The sequence below is a fragment of the Lampetra planeri genome, chromosome 40 (assembly GCF_965212315.1).
Source record: "Lampetra planeri chromosome 40, kcLamPlan1.2.h2, whole genome shotgun sequence".
Taxonomy (NCBI): Eukaryota; Metazoa; Chordata; class Hyperoartia; order Petromyzontiformes; family Petromyzontidae; genus Lampetra; species Lampetra planeri.
The window spans coordinates 7,875,027-7,888,107 of NC_136146.1; the positions used below are offsets into that span (position 1 = coordinate 7,875,027).

The following is a 13,081-nucleotide window of genomic DNA, read 5'->3' on the forward strand; positions in this document are numbered from 1 at the left end:
CAGTCTTAGTTTGGTCACCAATGGCTGCACACATAGTGTATCTTTATTTGTTTTTGGTAATTTGCTTACGTTTTCTATACTTTGCACTCCTATCGTGTTGTGTATTGTTGTCGTAACTTTCTGACCCGCCTCTACTGGACACGTGAAAAAGAGCTTGATAGCTTATCGGATTCTTCCAGTGTAAATACATTTTCTGATTCTGCTTTTGAAAAAGATCTATACAGCGTGGTGAAGCATGGTCAGACAACCCCCACGACTGACAGATACGGCGTGGTGGGATAAAAACTTCACATCCAACAATGGATGACAACAAATTTTTGTAAAGGGGGATGGTAACGCAGCCGAGAGGGACACCCAACTCGGGGAGATGGAGTAATGAAATCAGACCGTGTCCAGGTGGCTGGGTGGGTTGTTACCACGCAAGATAGTCGTGGTGGTGGGGGGTTGTATTGATCTTCACCGATTAATTGAAATATACAGGGTGATCCATGTATAATAAGACAGCTCCCCGATTCACGAACGGGAACAGTTCATGAGCCGCGTTCGTAAATCGGACGGTTCGTAAGTCGGGGCACTGTGTTTTTTAAATCCTTTATATTAAGTTAACTTGCTTGCGCGCTTACGACCGTGCAAATCTTTCGGTCGTTTTTAACCCACTTCCCGTGATCCAATCGAGCTGACATTTTGCACACAGACTCGTTGTGCGTGACAATGTATTTTCGTGAAAATGTTACACTTTTTTGGAATTTTTTAAAATATTTAATTATCAATTGCTTAATGGTGCCAGGCAATCATCTGACCCATAGGTGGCAGCCATCTCAAGCCAGAGGACGAGAGGACCCTAGCCGCCCGTTTCAAAGACCAATGTGGGCTGGGTTGTGGCCCATTGAACACGCATATAAAGGATTTATAGTGAAAAACTTTGTTTTTACGGGTTAATTTTTTTACTGCACTGAATTCCCCTCTTCTCAACAGGTGCCTGATGAGTAACTGTTCTGTATTGTGAAGCGAATGCGTAGTATATCACACAGAGGCATACATGCCAACCCCTTATCAGTGCCTCACTTATGACAGACCTATTTCAGACCTTATTGGTCACCCCGTGCCCTTATAAATCTCAAAGTTCATCCTACAAAGTCCCATCACAAGAGAGAAACAAAGAAATAGACACCATTTTTTGCCCGTTTTGAAACGGCTGTACGCCGTATGGACCTGAAAACTAAATTTCCATGTACAGGAAATAATACGGGTAAACCGTATGAGTTGACAGGTATGCAGAGATGTTAAAATTATGTAAGTTAAATGAGATTGCAAGGAGACGTTCGAGGCTTTTAAACACGTTGTTTTTCTCTCTGCAGCTGTTTTAGATATACACATATATTTTATTTGCACGGGAGTTATCTACACATGATGATGGGTCGCTCTGATGAATAACCGCAAGACAGGCAGGCGATTGTCCGTGTGGAAGTCACATGACGTGACCGAGTCCCAGCCCACCTGGGCAATGACGCCCCCATCACCCAGACCGGCACACACGCACACAGGTGCGGACACGCAAGCTCTTCATCAAGCAGTGAAGTCGTGGTGGGGGGGTAGGAGAAGGTGGGGGGTGTCCGAGCCCCCCACTAACGCCCCCCCCCCACCCCTTCAAGACTCCCTCAACCACAGCCCCCCACGAAGCAAGTAAAACGCGAGCACAGGTGTATTGGGACAGGTAAGAGAGGCTCGCTCGCCTTACACTCACTCACAGTTGGAAGGAGACGCAGGGTTTTGTGTTTGCGTCGCTGGAATTTCAAATCCGTTCAGAATTGGGGGGAGGGATGGGGGTGGTGCTGGTTTGGGCAGTTGGATGAGAATGTATAGGGTGATCCGTTTATCGATAACCCACTGCAATCGATCCACTGTTGGATGGAGGCCTCCCCGAGCCGCCGTCACCAGGCCATCGTCCCTTCTCGCGACGTGCCCTGCCCAAATCCATTTGTCTCCACGGTTTGAACTTTGTGTTACAGCGAGGATTCGAGCGCAGCTGGTTCGGAGGGTTAGTGGGGCTTTTGGTGGGGGAGGTTATTGGGGTTTGGAGATGGCATAGAGTTACACCAGCGAAGAAAAAACAGGGCGATCCATTTACGGATACCCCACTTACATTAGTGAAACAAAGAGCCTAACATTTAAATTCAAAGCCTGTACCTATCTACCGATACTGTATACACGTATTACGTCGTGTAACACTCTGTGAGATATGGGGACATCTCTTAACAAAATGGCCAGTCGCCTCTTGACGATGGTCAGAAATCGGTAAATGGATCGCCCCCTAGCCGATCTATGCCACATCCAGAATCCTATCCCCCCACCCCCCCCCATATCGTCATATGGATTTAAAGTCTAAAATATAATTTCGTTGAATATTCCCCTAGATTTAAATTAATCCGTGCGCCTTATTTATTATACGTTACCGACTGTCGCGACGTGCCTTTGTTGTTATTGACATTACTTTGCACACAATGCAAAGCTGGTCTTACGAAGCACACCGTAATATACAACACACACAGGCAACGTGAAGTCAGGATGTTGAGTTGTTTTTATTGTAAATACTTAAAAAGAGTGTGCTTTGCATTGTTCACGGTGGTGGCGGTTGTTAAATGCGACACCAAGCATGGCGGCTATTGCTGCAGTGCAGGGTTTGACATGAACCACGCCTTCTATTGTTCTCAACAATCAAGGCAATGCCCAGCCATATTACAACCTGATTACCTGGATGATTGCAATTCGTATAACGATTCACCTTTGTGATTTATAGTTACCACCTTTGATTGTAAACGATACATGGACGAAGATCGCGCGTGGAAGTGTTGTGCAAGTTCTGTGCTGTAATTTAACGCATTTATCCTAGATGTGACGATACTTAGTCCACCCAGTGAACATGGAAGGTTGGGTAAGCCGTTATTCCAGGGGTGGGGAACGTCCCGCCCGTGGGCCGTATGAGGCCCGCGAAATCATTTGGTGTGGCCCTGCCAAGGCAACCGCAGGCAGGACTCGAAATTCAATAAGTCTAGGAGCAAACCTGGAAAAGCAGTTGCGAGTAGCAACATCATCAATACCAGCTAACTTCACACGCCTCACCAAAGAGAAGCAGTTGCAGCCCATCGCATTAGGGGTGAGCCCATTAAATGTTTGACCAAATATAACAGGCAAATTTTGAAGTTGATAATTTTGTGTGGCCCGCGAATGTTATAAATATCCAAATGGCCCTTGGCAGAAAAAAGGTTCCCCACCCCTGCGTTAGTCCAACGTTCACCCAACGTTGTCATGTCTACTGAATTATTGATTGGTGAGGACGTCATCCAACATTGTATTCGTAATGGCTGATGGCAATGATGTAAAGAGCCAAAATTATAGTAATCAGTATGTAAACACATCACATCTGAAATGTGTATTCTCCATGGCAACACTATTGGGTTTCCAGTTAAAATTATATGTTTTCGAGAAAATAGTATAAATTCGAGTTAACAATATTTTTCAATCGAAAGGCCCGATTTCTTTTATATTCAGTCCTCATTTCAAATGTAATGATGCATATATTATGTATATTAGGTATACCAGGAAGACCCTTTCTCCATCCCAAGGATTAACAGCTATGATGTTGTAACCTGTAGAATTTGCCCCACTTATAAAGTACTTTACCCTGCCAGATACAGCTAATAGATCGGCGCTCATAGGTGCATATCCTTTAGCCGGTTGGAACATGGACACTCATCGAAACTGAGAGAAATAACAATCATTCTAACCGTTCGGGTAGCTACAGACTTAGTGCTGCTTGAAAGCGAATCATCAAATAATACATTGTTTAAATGCATGCCTATACAGAGATTACTGTTGGTATGGCTCTCTTAGTACACACAATCGACAGGAGGTACAAGAACTATGGGTTCGCATATTGTGCATGCATAACGTACGTTGATTACCATATAAATAACCCAATCGGAAATGTATACCCATTGTCATATATATGCATTAATTAATCCCCCCCAACATCACTCAAGAAGTGCTCACAAGTGATGCCATCACATCTACCCATTCTAGATTTGAAGCTTTCGTGACTGCAAGGATTCATACTCTTAGGTTTTTTTCGGTAAAGTCACGTAGGTAAAAATAAATAATAAAAATAAAAATAATAGAAATAATAATATAAATAAAATTATAAATCACGACGTTTCGGAGGCAACACAAGTCTCCGTCATCAGGTGGGACCGTCACAGCTATATTTACTGTATCAAGATTTACTGTATCAAGATACAGCAAATATAGCTGTGACGGTCCCACCTGATGACGGAGACTTGTGTTGCCTCCGAAACGTCGTGATTTATAATTTTATTTCTATTATTATTTTTATTTTACATCTACCCATGTATTTAAGGAACGAAACAGGATAATTTCTCCACGAACCTGTCTCCTGAAGCTAGTTGTAATTACTGGCGAAACGTCGTACTCAGATTGTAAATGTTATGGCTTTGCTCTCCAACACACCGGAGTGCTGTACTAGTGACGAATTGGCATGTTCTATTTATGTGACAAACCTTAATAGTTGGCTGTGTCGGGTGGTGGCGAGTTTAACGACACATCTATATATTTACGTGATCTAACCCAAAAAAACTGTATTATGGATGATATTGGTCTCGGAAGCCTACGTGTTAAACATACTCATAGCTGTCAATCCATACGGTTTATCCCGTATTCTTGTACAGGGAAATTTAGTTTTCAGGTCCATACGGCGTACAGCCAGTTGAATACGGGCAACATTTTTTTTGTCTATTGGTTTGTGTTTGACCCTTGTTATGGGACTTTGTAGGATGAACGTTGAGATTTATAAGGGCACGGGGTGACCAATAAGGTCTGAATTTGTATGTCATAAGGTAGGCACTGATATGGGGTTGGCATGTATGTCACACTGACGTCTTACAGAGATGATTGAGTCCACGCCTTTATGGTAACGTGGTTACACTCACATTATGGCACAATATGACAAAATCACCCGAAATGCAACACCTCTCTTCAGATCTTGGAAGTTAAGCGGGGTTGATCCTGGATAGTATTTGGTATGGGCAACCCCACCACCTTGCAAGTCAGGATGCCATAGTGTAGTGGGGCTATGTGGTGTGCACTAGAGGACTGCAGCCAAATCTCTTTATTTTTTCATCCTTTGATACTGGAAAAAGGTCCCATTTTTCAACTGCTCACCCCAAGCTATATATGCTCTGATAGTGCGTTGTCTTTGGACTGTTTCCCTTTTGGCGTTCTCTGGTCTAACGCTGGTGAGACTAAGCCCTCAAGAAGGCTGTCTCTGGTGTAGGCCAATCAGTTTCAAAGACAATGCCATATATTATCAGAGCATGTTTGTTTGCATGTTCACTACAAGTAGTGTGGTTAATTCGAGCTTGATTTCTTTGCAAAAGGTTTCTATTTGGTGTTTGAACATCTTAACACTTGTTTTATTTCCATAAAGGCTAAAACCTATTTATATTTTATCATACATCTATTGTTGTCATGGTCTTCTATGCTCCTACATCTATACTCCTTGCCTTCACCAACACGCACTAAGTATGGCCAAATAATGTCCACGACCTGCCGTCATCCAGGCCCTCATCAGGCAGTGGATTGATAAAGGGCTATACATGTACGAAAGCTTGTTGAGATGTTTGTCACATTGAATATATGTTTCGATTTAAAGCTTTCGTGACTGCAGGGATTCATCTTCTTGGTTCTTTCGGTAAAGTCACGTGACTTTACCGAAAGAACCAAGAAGATGAATATATGTTGTTAATTTTGCCTGTGAGAATATACTTTGCTTTCCCTGTTTTGTTCCATTTTAGATTTAAAGAGGTGCAAGAAAGTGATGGTGACGACATCGATCCATGAGCTGTCTGAGCTGTCTGGAGCCTCGGAATAAATCGTCTGCTACGCCTCCAGAATTTGCAGCTCCAAATTCAACAGCAAGACCCAAGTCCTCGCCAATTTACGTGTGTGTGTCACATGTGGCTCAACTAACATTGTGATACCAACATTGAGCCAAATACAATTGTCAGATCTTGGCAGATTTCGAAAGCTAAGCAGATTTGAGCTTGGATAGTGCTTGGATGGGCGACCACATGCACAAACAGGCTGCCATAAGTGGCTGTGTGGTTGTGCTACGTGGTGGTCAGCAAAGAGCAGTGTTGCAAAAAACATAATTGTACTGTGCTGCTGTGCTCCCACGTTTATGCTCCGCGCCTTTAGCACACAGCACTGACCAGTGTGGTGAAGTATGGTCAAGGCGTAGCCCTCATGACCCGCACGGTGTGGGGATCAGGCCCTTATCACACAGTGAATTAACCAAGAGGCTTCTCATGCACATGTGCTGTGTTGCACTGAAGACCGTTAATACATAGTAAATGTGAAACTAGTGGGCAGTTTGTCATATTGAATCCCACTGCCATACAAGTTTAAAGGGCCACAGTTTTTTCAAATTTATCCGCAGGTCGTTCTGAATCCGGCTGGACTTCCCAAAAATGGCAATAGAGGGCGCTAAAGAGTTATTATTGGTGAGTCCATTGACACTGGCTTAATTATTAACAGACTTTGCAGTTTTGATATTTTTTACGTAATATAATAAAAGGTAACTTTCAGCCACTTACAAATTTGGGGGGGGGGGTACAAAAGAAGAATCTAGAATAATCAAAATGTGACAATCCCTGGTGGCATGCAACCTAATGCAGAGCCACAATTTACGTTTTTTTGTGAAGGAGTATTTCACACAAATGTCACGTGAATTTTGGTATATTCATTATTAAAAAATAAATGCAAATGTTTAATTATAAAGTGGCAAAATGCAACTGCAGCTCAAGGTGTTGTACAGATGGATAAAAAAAAATCTAAGAGTTGGCGAGAGGGGGTGGGTTTGGGATTATTTAACTACATCTAAAATGGCGATGGAAACACAAATAATTTACATTTATATGGAAGTTAGATGAGAAGTAAATAATACGCATGGACATTTCAATCAGTGACAAAGAGTTATACTGATTGTGTGCTAATAGACGTGAAGTTGAATATTTGAGCTCCTCGGTGGTGAGATGTTAACTACTTTGCCTGGTATACAGGAGGCCATGGGTTCAATCCCGACCCTGGTGCCTGTATATTTGGAGTTTGCATGTTCTCCCCGTGGTCGTGTGTATTGTCCTCTGGGTCTGCCGGTTTTCCCCTCCACATTTAGAATCAACATGCGTTTAGAATATTTGGCTGCTATAAATTGGGCTATCACTTGTGGACAGGTCGCTTCTGAAAAAGAGCTATATAGCTCAGTGCACCTTGTCTGGTAGAGTAAAACATCGTTGAGTTGTAATATTGCTACAGTAGAATGTAAGCTGTAGAGACTAGACATTGAGTGCAAGTCACTCCATACTTGGGCTTTTCAAGCCTTCGGCGTTCCACGTTGCCTTAATTTGTACATAAATTGTGTGTGTGTCTAAGAGATTGAATGTGGATTTGTACATGTATACGTTTGGCATCGGTGTCTTTGGGTGGCACATTTGCAAAATGCATAACTGCACAGTGTGTCCTCAAAATTACGTGGTAAACCATGACTCTGACATAGAGCAGGGGTTTTGAGGGACAACTAACCATGTCAAAAGAAATTGAAAATCGCGCTCACGAAGCTGAAATTGAACAGTGCGCAGACCAATGTCAAGTCGTTTGCTGCAATTCCACGTTGCGCAGAAATTTCACGAGCGAAGCAGTCCCAGTTTGGTTTTGTACTTAACAGCTGCTACTTTGTCCAGTGCAGAATTGCCTTGTGATATTCAGTGTTGTTTTTTTCTCTCTTTTATATTGCTATTTATATTATTAAATAAAAGAGCAATACTGGATATGTGGCGTTCCAAGCTCTAAATGGGCTAAATTGGTCTTCATGGAAATACCAGGGTTTTGTTAAGAAAATGTATATACTATGGCACTGCACCACTGAATTAGCCTGGAATTTCAAGGACACGTTGTGTATGTGTTTGGGGGTAAGTGGGGGGCGGGGGGGAGTTACTGTATTTGTTTTTGGCATCTAAATTAATATACAATTTTGGCGAATCGTTTAACACATTTATCAATATTAAGTGAACGTGTTTGTGCGTCCCAGTGTGGGAATTGTGTGTATTGATTTCATATACAGGCTGTCCGTAAAGTCCTATTACCCCAAGGTCACTTTCAGTTTCTGTTGTGTTTGCCTCTGCATGTTATGTTGGTTAAAGTCAAGGTAATGGCAGATATGAGCAGCCTGTCATGCGGTAATGTTATAAAGAATTATCCTGTCATGAGAATGATGGTGACAAACTGACCTCTGGACAACAGATAAAGGTGATTTCTGTGATCGTGTAAATTTTTTCTCGGGTGGCTCATAATATATTTTCAACAATCATTGAATATGATCATACCGATATAAACTGTGTGGAGTGGTGCTGCTGTGGTTTGCACACTCTACGAGTTTTAACCTTTAACAAGGTTGCCATCATTTGAGAGTGAAATCTGCACCAGTCCTGGCCACCCTTTCACCATCCCCACACTGACCAGTGTGGTGAAGTATGGCCCAACAACCCCCAGTGACAATTACGATATGAAGCGGCCTTCATCTAACAGTGGATTTGTGACACCGTGGACATTGTGAGTCCAGTGTATACGTGGGTTTGAATGGTTGAAATGAAACGTGCTGCAAAATACCTTTGGCAGGTCACATTATCAGACACGACAGTCACTATTAGTGCGAATAAGCCCCTTCACCATCCTGGGCTCCATGTTCCCCCCATGGCCGCGTGGATTTTTCTCCGCGTCCTCCAGTTCCCTCATTTAGAATCAACGTGCATTCCGAGTATTTGGCTGCTATACATTTCCACATGATAATCCACTTCGTTGAGCTATCAGTTGTGACCAGCTCGCTTCTGAAAATGAGCTACATCGCTCAGTGGCCCTTACGTGGCAAAAAAAAAACATGAGTTTGTTTCGTTTAGTTTGGGAAAGGGCCGAAAATATTTTCAATGTATGTTTATTCAATCAATATACCAATGTGTTTTTAGTGCAAAGTTTGTTACCATGTCGTTGATCGTGGAATGCAAGCTTTTTGATATATTTGTGTGAAGTGTACACATTTGATATACAGTACATTGCAAGTGCTGGATATCGAAATGATTAACTTAAGTGTGGTTTTCGCCAATGCTTTCGTTTGTGTTTTAGAGTGTATGTATTAACACCTTTTGTAACCTATCCATGGAGAACTGTTATTGTATAACCATAGCCCTCATCCTAATGCGTGTTAGAATGTGTGTTCCACAGTACTGTCTTGTGAAATAAAATATACACCAGTTGAAATGTATAAGAACTCGGCTTGAATTATTGCTGTAATTAAACTCATCAACCCATTATCCCTAAGATGATAAACCTTGAAACAAAATTATCAGCTGGGATGGGAAACATTACATTATAAACATCGAAATGCTTAAAGTCATGAATTCTACTTGCAGTTGGGCTGGACGATCATTTAGTTTGACCAATGCAGATTTAAACGTTTTTCCATAACAGTGCCACAGTGGCACACTGCCGCAAACCTGGTAGACGGAGTTTATATCCCACCCAGGGAAAAAATATCCTTTTAGTGATACTGTATCTGAAACGGTCTTGACCCCCCTCCCTACCCAACTCTAACCCTACCCCCTCTCATCCAGCAGTTAACAAAGGGATTTATCACTGAAAGGCATGAGACTTGAAAAAAAACATTCCTTTCTACTCAGGCTTACGACTGTGTTCAGGAGCTAAATATTGCTGAGGTCTGTAAACCACGAGAGGGCTTCAGGAAATAGTGTTGTGCAGTTTTGCTATTATTTCATTGAAGGAGCGAAGACTTGGGTGGTTTTACTATATGGTTAATAGTTTGGGTTGCATGTGTAAAGACAGTACGGGGCGATAGAGGGACAGTATGGCTCCCCGGGACCATGGTTACTAATTGACGTGCTAATGATTAATGGAACAAGCCTTGACAGGGTCACGTGGGGGAAGCACGGGACCCAACGGGAGTAGTCTTGATGCGAGAGTTACATTGTCTCAAAATAGAGTCGTCTAATTACCCAAGTGTATATAGTCACTCGCGGTCACGCGTTAAGTTGTCAGCGGACTTTATTCGTAATAAATATACATGAAGAAAGACGGTGACTCTGAGAGCTACATTGCACATGGACACAATTTTACATTAACTATAATGAGCCAAGAATGTCTGTGTATCATGCGTGTGACGTCACTCCACGTCGACCAGCCCCCCTCATTAATAATAATGAACAGGTTACGTCCTCCACATGGACCCTCCCCCCCCTCATTAATAATCATGAGCGGGTGACGTCACTCCGCATGGAGAACCCCCCTCATTAATAATCATGAGCAGGTGACGTCTCCAAATGGACACCCCCCCCGCCATTAATAATAATTAGCGGGTGACGTCACTCCACATGGGGGGCGAGGCGCCTCCTCCCCCCACCTCAGCGTCAACTCACAACCCTCACTACAAAGGCAGAACCCTCACAAAAGGGGCCGTCCATAAATGACGTCACGCGATTTTGGACGATTTTTGACCCCCCCCCCCCTAGTCACACGGCGTCACAAAAAGTCAGACCCCCACTCAAATATGACGTCACAAAGCTCTGCCCCCCCCAAAAAAAACAGAGAGGCTATATGATAAAAGAGGTGCAACACCACAACGGCGAACTGCAGGGATGAGGCTCCACGACTCGTGGTGCTGAATGTGGACAGAGACCCGCCACTGCAGCTCGTGGGTGTGACGTGGACTGTGATCGACGGACAGCCGCGAGGCTATCAGTTGGGGCAATGAATGGATTAGAACAGATTAATAAGTAATATTAAAAAAAACTTTTTTTAAAGACGCTTTATTAAAATGTACCGTACTAGTAATGGAAGAACTCCACAACTCCAGGAAGTGGCCCCGAAGCTTGCCATAACGTAAGGGGCCGTGGTGATTTACAGCCAACGTCAGTTGAGCGTGGACAATTAGACCCAAGCCGAAACATAACATATAAAAAAATGTTTAAAATATATGTTTTAATTTTTTATGATAGAATATACTATTGTCATCAGTATGACATAAGTATACCATGTTTGCAGTCGATACCACATTGGGAAGTGGGTAAAAATTAAGTGACAAGATTTGAGGTTAATGAAAAGCGTGTAATAATAAAAAAGGGGAAAACGTATTCTCGCGTTACCGATTGTTCCAATTGTGAAGCAGTATATTTTATGACATTGTGTTCCATCCATTTGGGTTCTAACATACACGATTGTCAAGCATTCTCTCTCGGTTTATATAGTCAAATTTAGGTGATGTTACATAGCCTAAAACAAACTGTTGGGGCAGGTGCTGTTTGAAAGGCCGGAACGGTGGATGAGGTGGTGGGTGGTCAGCACCACGCCCGACCGCCTTTGTCTCCCCAGTAGCGATGCTCACACTGCACCAGGTACTCATTTTAGCCTGAGTAGATTTAGGGGAGGGCCAAAGCCAGTTCATAAACGGGAGAAGAGACAACACAGCTTGCTCCCGACACGGTGGAGTAGAACCGTCTCGTCTAGCCATCATCCTGAGTGAAGATCCCTGGATTTGATCTTCCACGAAATTCATGGTCCACCCTAAACCGCATGTGCACAATTCATGACAGATGCGGATGCCAGACGGAAGATAAAGAAATATCCAGTGTCCGATCCACAAATACGAAGAAGACATCATCGCGATACACATCGTTGCTCCTGACGCGGTTATCTGGTTTGACCACCTGAATGCGAAATTGTAGTTGTTGCTCTGCTATAAATTTCCACATGATAAACCACTTTGGGGCCGTCCATAAATGGCGTCACGCACCTAGGGGGGAGGGGGGTCAGACATTTGTGACGATGTGTGACGAGGGGGGGAGGGTTTGAGAAGCGTGACTTCACATCAAAATATGCAACTTTAAATATATACAACACGTTCTACTTAATTAAATATACTTTTTAATAAATTATTTCTCCTACAACATCAGAGTGCAGCGGCACATTAAATACGCACTACAATGACAATAGTTTAAAGCGATTTGAAGCATGTTTTTTTTGGGGGGGGCAGAGCTTTGTGACGTCATATTTGAGTGGGGGTCTGACTTTTTGTGACGCCGTGTGACTAGGGGGGGGGGGGGTCAAAAATCGTCCAAAATCGCGTGACGTCATTTATGGACGGCCCCTTTTGTTGAGCTATCATTTGTGGTCAGATCGCTTCTGAAAAAAGCCACACAGTAGCTCAGTGGGCCTTACCTGGTAAAATAAAAAATAGTTTCGTTTTATTTGTATATTTTGTTTAAGTCATTTGTTTACCTTTCCTATACGTTGCACTCCAATCGTTGCTTTGTGCTGTTTGTTGTTGTAACGTTCTGACCCGCCCCTACTGGACATCTGTGGAAAGAAAAGCTTTTCAGCTGATCGGATTTCTCTCCGGTATAAATACTGCATCTGATGCATCAGTCGTTCGAAGCAAGATGACCAAACAGCCTGAGCGCCATTTGATTGGCCACGTGGCACGAATGTGATTTTTTCCCACAATCACGTGACCGCCGACAAACACACGCGCGCGCCGATCACGTGGCCCTATTAAAGCCCCGGATCACGTGATCGCCCCCCCCTTCCGCTCCTCTCCCCGGGCGCGCACTACTTATTTTACCTCGCGCAGTCACGTGATCGAACAGCTTTCCCCTCCCCCACGCTAATTCGCGATTGGCCCTCGCGGATCACGTGGTACGCGACCGTGCACTATTTTCTCTTTTTTTTGTGTGTGTCGCCGGCTGTAAGTATCCATGCGCCGACATTTCGACGTCATCGCGGACGGTGACGGCGTTGTTCGGCTCGACTTCCGCTTTCGGCTTCCCATTGACAAGGGGAAGAGGCCCAGTGGGAGGGTAGAGGCTTTGCGTTGAGAGATACAATAAATAGATCACAGTTTTACAGATGCGCATCTATCGTAGAGACGATTACATATGTGCGTTGAACT

At 43.5% G+C, this 13,081-nt stretch overlaps 1 long non-coding RNA gene across 1 annotated transcript; it reads left to right on the forward strand.

Annotated features, from left to right (window-relative positions):
• Positions 1 to 1,497: 1,497 nt before the first annotated feature.
• Positions 1,498 to 6,832, forward strand: LOC144731839 (uncharacterized). The gene is made up of 2 exons (XR_013588014.1): positions 1,498 to 1,714; positions 5,868 to 6,832. It is a non-coding gene; the product is annotated as an uncharacterized LOC144731839 (long non-coding RNA).
• The last annotated feature ends 6,249 nt before the right edge of the window (positions 6,833 to 13,081 follow it).